Genomic DNA, 6,275 nt, shown 5'->3' with positions numbered 1-6,275 from the left:
CTATATGTACATCACCTAGATACATACACACACACACAGACAAAACTACCACCTTCATCTCACATGTACCTTCAGCCCCCATGATATACACACACATCGACATTCCCAGACTCCATCTCCCAAACACTCACAGACCCACATACTACTGTAACACACGGAGAAATAGAAACACATACTCCCTCTTCTCCTCCTCTCCACCCCGTCATATCAAACAACATTTATCCACATATATACATTCACCCACTTTCCCCACACCATATTATATACACAACATTCAGCTACTCAACCCCCAGCACACGTACACACACAGCCCCGGAGAGACTTTACGTAAAGGACAGCTTCTCTTAAAGTGACAGGATCCCTCACCAATGCACTGGGATTATTATGGCTGTTGCTCATTAAGGCTGCAACCCTGCAAGTTGCTTCTGTGAGGGGCCACAAGGACATCCCTGGGAGTCCACATGAGGCCATTCTAGCAGACCCCTATGCAGGATCAGAACCATAAGCCTTGTCTCTACTAGGGAGATTTTGCAAACATTCCCCACCATCAGTTCAGCTTCCCCAGTGTTAACAAGGGTGGGAATGTTGTTCAAAATCTTCCTAGTGTTGACAGGGCTTTAGAGAGCAGCCACGAGGACTGATTACAGCTCCTGGGATTGGCAGCAATTTCTGTGGCATGAGGACTGATTACAGCTCCTGGGATTGGCAGCAATTTCTGTGGCATCGCAGTGCAGGTCAGAGCACTTGGGAGTTGTCTGGTGCAGCTATGTTCAGAGGTACCTATATCTTAGGCTATATCTACCCTTGGAATGGGGGGTGTGATTCCCAGCTTGAGAAGACATATTCGCACTAGCTCTGATCGAGCTAACACGCTCAGAAAATAGCGTCACTGTAGTAGCATGGGGAGCGGCAAGCAGCAGCATTGGCGAGCAGCCCTGAGTATGCCCACAGGGTCTGGGCAGATTTATCCCTGCTGCCCACAGCTGCAGGACTATTTTTAGCATGCTAGCTTGACGAGACCTAGCACGAGTATGTGTCCTGGAGCTGGGAATCAACTCCCAAGCACCAAGTGTAGGCGTAGCCTGAGTAGGCGAGGACCTCTCCGATAGTTATAATGTGAAGCCGTGCGGGTCATGCGACGCTTGGGGTTCCAGCAGGTTATGTGACACAAAATAAGATCCCATCTGCCATTTCTAGGAAGACAGTGTTTTTGGCAGCAAGAGCAGGAGTCAAATACGCTGGTCCTGATTCCCCTACTACTTATACCACCTTTATGTCAGTGTCATGGTTTTGACACTGTGGAGTAACTCCTGGTTTACACCAAGGTGATACCATAAGCAAGCTCACTGACTTTTCCCAAACCGACGAGAAGGCAAAGGGAAAGACATAAAACAGACACACGTTTCAGCGGTCGCTGGGGATTTTCAATATACACACAGTTCAAAGAAGATATGGCGAGACTGCAGAATTTTGCAACTCTACCAAAGCACTGTTAACCTATGATTTAAAGGCTGGGTCCCTTTTGATTTTTAAATGATTCAAAAGGTTTCGGCACTCCAGCAATCTAATTATCCAAAAGATTTCCGTTAGGTTTTTCTCCCACTTTATTTCTAAGGAGGTCTTTCCAAGAATGCCACTGGGTTAGAATCATTATGGCATATATTGCAAACAGGGCCATTTATTGGATTTTTATGAGGGTAATACCATACTATCTAATAAATTTCAGAAGAAGGATTCAATAAAGAGGACATTGAGATTCAGCCACAGCAGGGTCAGCCAATGTAAGTTCTAACTCAAAATGAATACAGTTAAGAAGGGGAAAAAAGACATTTTTTACTCTTTATCTTGAGATGAGAGAGGTAGATGGATGGAGTTGGAGATAGAGGGATAGATGAAGAAATGGATACAAATGGACCGGTCTGGATAAAATAAGAAAGCCCTGAACCTCCAGGGCAAATTCAAACCAAATGTACATCTTTCTGGACTTTGAAAATGTTCTGCTAACTTTCTTCCTCATCAACTGGAACATCAACTTCTGTGCATCTTGGTTTTCATTTGGATGTTGGATGGAAATTCTGAAACGCTGTAGAGAAGGTGTGATAAATGAAGGGTGGGGGTAGCTCCCTTTTATGGATACCCAGCCAGCCAGTTAGCTACAAAATCCCTGTTAGTAGCTGTTCTCTACTTGCTTTACCTGTAAAGGGTTAAAAAATCCCATAGGAAAAGGCAGGGAGTGGGCACCTGACCAAAAGAGCCAATGGGAGGGCTAGAACTTTTTAAAATTGGAAAAAAACTTTTCCTTTGTCTGTCTGTGGTTGTTCTCCCAGTGAGCAGGGACAGGGCTGGACTATGCTATAAGAAGCTTTAAGCCAGGTATGGAAAACCATCAGACCATCCCTAGAAACTCCTCATTTGAAAGCCCTGATATGTAAGTAGATCAGGAAATGTCTAGGGAGACCGATGGGGTTTCTCTCTTTTATTTCTTTATGGCTTGTGGACTCCTCTGTGCTAACCCCAGGTGCTTTTGTTTTGCTTGTAACCTTTAAGCTGGACCTCAAGAAAATCATTCTTGATGCTTAATTATTATATTTGCTCTTTTTAAATTTAGCAATAGCCTAAGTTCCAGATGTATTTTCTTTCTTTTTTGTTTTTAATAAAATTTACCTTTTTTAAGAACAGGATTGAGGTTTTTGTGTCCTAAGAGGTTTGTGCACATGTTGTTTAATTAGCTGGTGGCAACAGCTGATTTCCTTTGTTTTCTTTTTTAGCTCTTCCCTGGAGGGGGCAGTGAAAGGGCTTGAGGGTACCCCAGAGGGAGGAATTCCCAAGTGCGCCTTCCTGGGTCCAAAGGGGTTTTTTGCCTGTGGGTGGTGGCAGCATCTACCCATCCAAGGTCAGAGAGAAGCTGTAACCTTGGGAGCTTAATACTAGCCTGGAGTGGCAAGTATTGATTTTTAGAACCCTTGTGGGCCCCCGCCTTCTGCACTCAAAGTGCCAGAGTGGGGAATCAGCCTTGACAGAAGGTGATGCTGCAAGACAGGCAGGTCTTGCAGTATTCCAGGTATGAGCAAAAACAAGAAGGGCCGAAGGTCACATGAGAAACGAGTTTTCTCAGAGAAGTCCCGGCATGAACCTTATTGTCAGACCATTCTGATTCAAAGACATGGGGACTTTTATCCATCACTTATTTATTTATCTGTGTGTATGTGTAGTCAGTCTTAATTATGGAGCCATGATCCGTAACATGTCTAATGTCTGTGTGTGTGTACTCAGTCCAGCGTGCGTGTATGCATGCATATTGCTTTGGGTCTCACCTAACTAAGGAGACCAGGCTACTGCTTTGGTTATTAAAAAGCACTTGGTTTTGCAGCTGTATTTCTCTTAATCAGTTCATTACAGCAAGTAAAGGAATCAATGAAAACAGGGTATTGATCAGAAATTCATATGTTAAAATGGTGCTGCTCGTACTCGTTCATTTCTCAATGGCAGAGGCAGATCAATGCTTCCCCTTCCCTGGAAAATCACTGCTGATATGTAATTTTAATGGCTTTGTTCAGTTGCTGTTAGCATGTCCCTGCTGAGAGGATGCAATTCAGGCCAGTGTGAGGCAACCTGCCTGGCCTTGAATGAAAGAAGGAGGGGGAGAGAATCACTCCCCCATGTCACTGTCCAGCCGCACAACCCAGCATCTGAGTCATCAAGCCCAGCAGCTAGCCTGGGGTGGCTGCAGAAGCTGGGATGTGTCTGTTTCGGAGCATGTATGCAGCTCAGAGCAGGACTGGCGGAAATGAAGCACGTTCCCCTGGCCCGTAGCTGTGAAGAAGCCCAAAGACTCTCCAGCTGTTTCAGTGTTGTCAGTTTGGAGAATTCTGCCCTCCGTGACAGGCCACTTGAAGCACACCCCTGCTATGGGGGCTGCTACCCTCATGCCCATCTGTTAGGAAGGCACAGTGCCCACACACAAATTGGTCAGGCACTTGCCCTCAGGCATAGGTGCCAAGCAACCAGGGGAATAAGCGGAAGGCTGCAGAACACTGCCAGCGTCATGTCTTCTGCAAGAAGGCCTTGCTCTGTGCCAGGGTTAAAGTGTACTGACATCGCATGCTGACAGCACACACGATTTGCTGACACTCAGATGATGGCACAGAGAGGAGAGGATATTACGGACATTGCAGATCTGTGGGGCAACTGGCAGATCTGACCACACCACAATGAGGATCTCCAAGAGCCCTGACCGGGTGGGGATTGCCAGGTGCATGGAATGGGTAAAGTAATCCCCTAGGCTTTCTGCTCACTGCTCATACCATAATGGCAGGCAGTAGGTAAAGCACCGCACTGGGCCCCTGTGTACTGGGAATACCACACTGCCAGCCATTAGGAAAGGCACTAACTCCCCTCCTGCGGGCAGGGAACACCACACTGACAGGCACTGACAACAGGAGACACAATGTCCGAAGCACAAACCTGAGAAGGATCACATGTTTCCATTAGCCTCACAAAGCCAGCATGGGCAGCTTGTGTAAATGGCAAAATGCAAACCCTACGTTTTAACTTTTCTTCCAACAATATTTATTAATAACCAAGAGAATCCCAGAAACCTGTCCTTGGCTCCTGGCACATAAAAGCCTTTCAGTCCCTCTTGAAGAAGGAGGAGGGTGTCTTTTAAGTCACTAGCACATTTCTGTTCTTAGCACTTTACCAGTCTTTTAAATAAATAAAAGATCATTTCTAATGCACCAGTGACTAACCTATTGATTCTCATGGGCACTGCACACTCAGCTCCTGCCTGCCTTTGGAGTTATGTGGTTTTGTGCCCAAGTGTGTGTCTGTGCTCAAGTCTGTTTCTTTTTGGCATGGTTTGTGTGTACCTCTCCAGGCTGAAATATACATAAGCCTTTGTGTCTGTCTAAGTGCTTAAATGTGTGTGTGTGAGAGAAAGAGAGAGAGTGTTGCAGTAACTGCATATTGCCGATGTTGCAAAAGTGAATGAAGGTTTGACAGTTAATCTGACTTTTCGTGCTTCTGTTGTTTTCCCCCCTCAGAAGTGATAGATAAAAATTCCCAGCAAATGACCGGTTTCATGGACTGTTTCCTCCTTTGTCAATACAAGGAGTTGAGAGCTGTCATCACTGTCTCTCCCCTGGAGAGAAAGAACTCAAATATTTATCGTTAGCTCTTAAAATACTAATTGTATTTCTAATTGTTTTTCCTAGCAGCAATCTTATTTTTTTCACGCCACTGGGATTGAGCAGTTGAAGGGCCTATGAAGAGGGTGTCATCAGACATGAGATCCAGGCATCAATTCACTGAGATGACATTTCTTTTCTAATCTTCTGCTTTTATTACTGATGTGGGGATAGAGTGGGAAGACCAGGCCTGTAGCTACTAACTTTGGAGCACTCTGGACAGATGGGCAGGACTGAACACACTTGGATTTCTGCAGAACTGGGTGGCATTCAGCAGGCATCAGGGTTTCTGCATTCACATCCTCCCCCGGAAATGTTCATTTGGCAGGCAGCCTAGACAGTGCTGGCCTTCAAGGGTTAACTCTGCTTTTCCATTTCAGCTGTGTGCTAGCAGCTGGTTGGGTGATGAGGTGAATTAAGGTTGGTCAGCTCCAGGGTGCTGAGTCAGCACTTGGCATCACCTGCCTTCTCCATTTAAGTCCTTATAAAATCCCACACTTCAGTCTAAGGTGAGAAGAGCTGCAAAATTGGGTGTGGGATGGGATGGGATGGGAGAGTAGGGGAGGGGAAGGAAAGGATGCAAAGAGGAGGTATTTTGGGGCAAACTGGCAGACAGATTACAGCTGAGTGTGCTTCATCAGAGATCCATCCAAGGCTTCCTACCATATGAAAGGAAAGTTAAGTTCAAAGCTTCATGCCTCATTTTACTAAGGGTATGTCTGCACTGCAGTAAAACACATGTGGCTGGCCCATGTCAGCTGACTTGGGCTCCCAGGGGCTCAGGCTGTGGGTTTATAAAATTGCAGTGTAAACGTTCAGGCTCAGGCTGGAGCCTGGACTCTGGGACCCAAGAGGGTATCTTGTGTAATTTGATAGCCCCACAGCTTGAGTCAGTTCACACAGGCCAGCCCCAGATGTTTTGTTGCAGTGTAGACATACCCTTACAGTATCAGACGGGGAACAAAGCAATAAGCTGCTGATGGCTTGATCAGAGCAGAGTAATTGGCTGCAGAGTATTTGCTGGCAGCATGGTGTTTGTTACGAGTACAGTGAGCAACATCTTAAGGAGACATATTATAATCAGCCAAA

This window comes from Caretta caretta, chromosome 22 (genome assembly GCF_965140235.1).
Source record: "Caretta caretta isolate rCarCar2 chromosome 22, rCarCar1.hap1, whole genome shotgun sequence".
Lineage (NCBI taxonomy): Eukaryota > Metazoa > Chordata > Testudines > Cheloniidae > Caretta > Caretta caretta.
Note: the sequence above shows the minus strand (reverse complement) of the source record.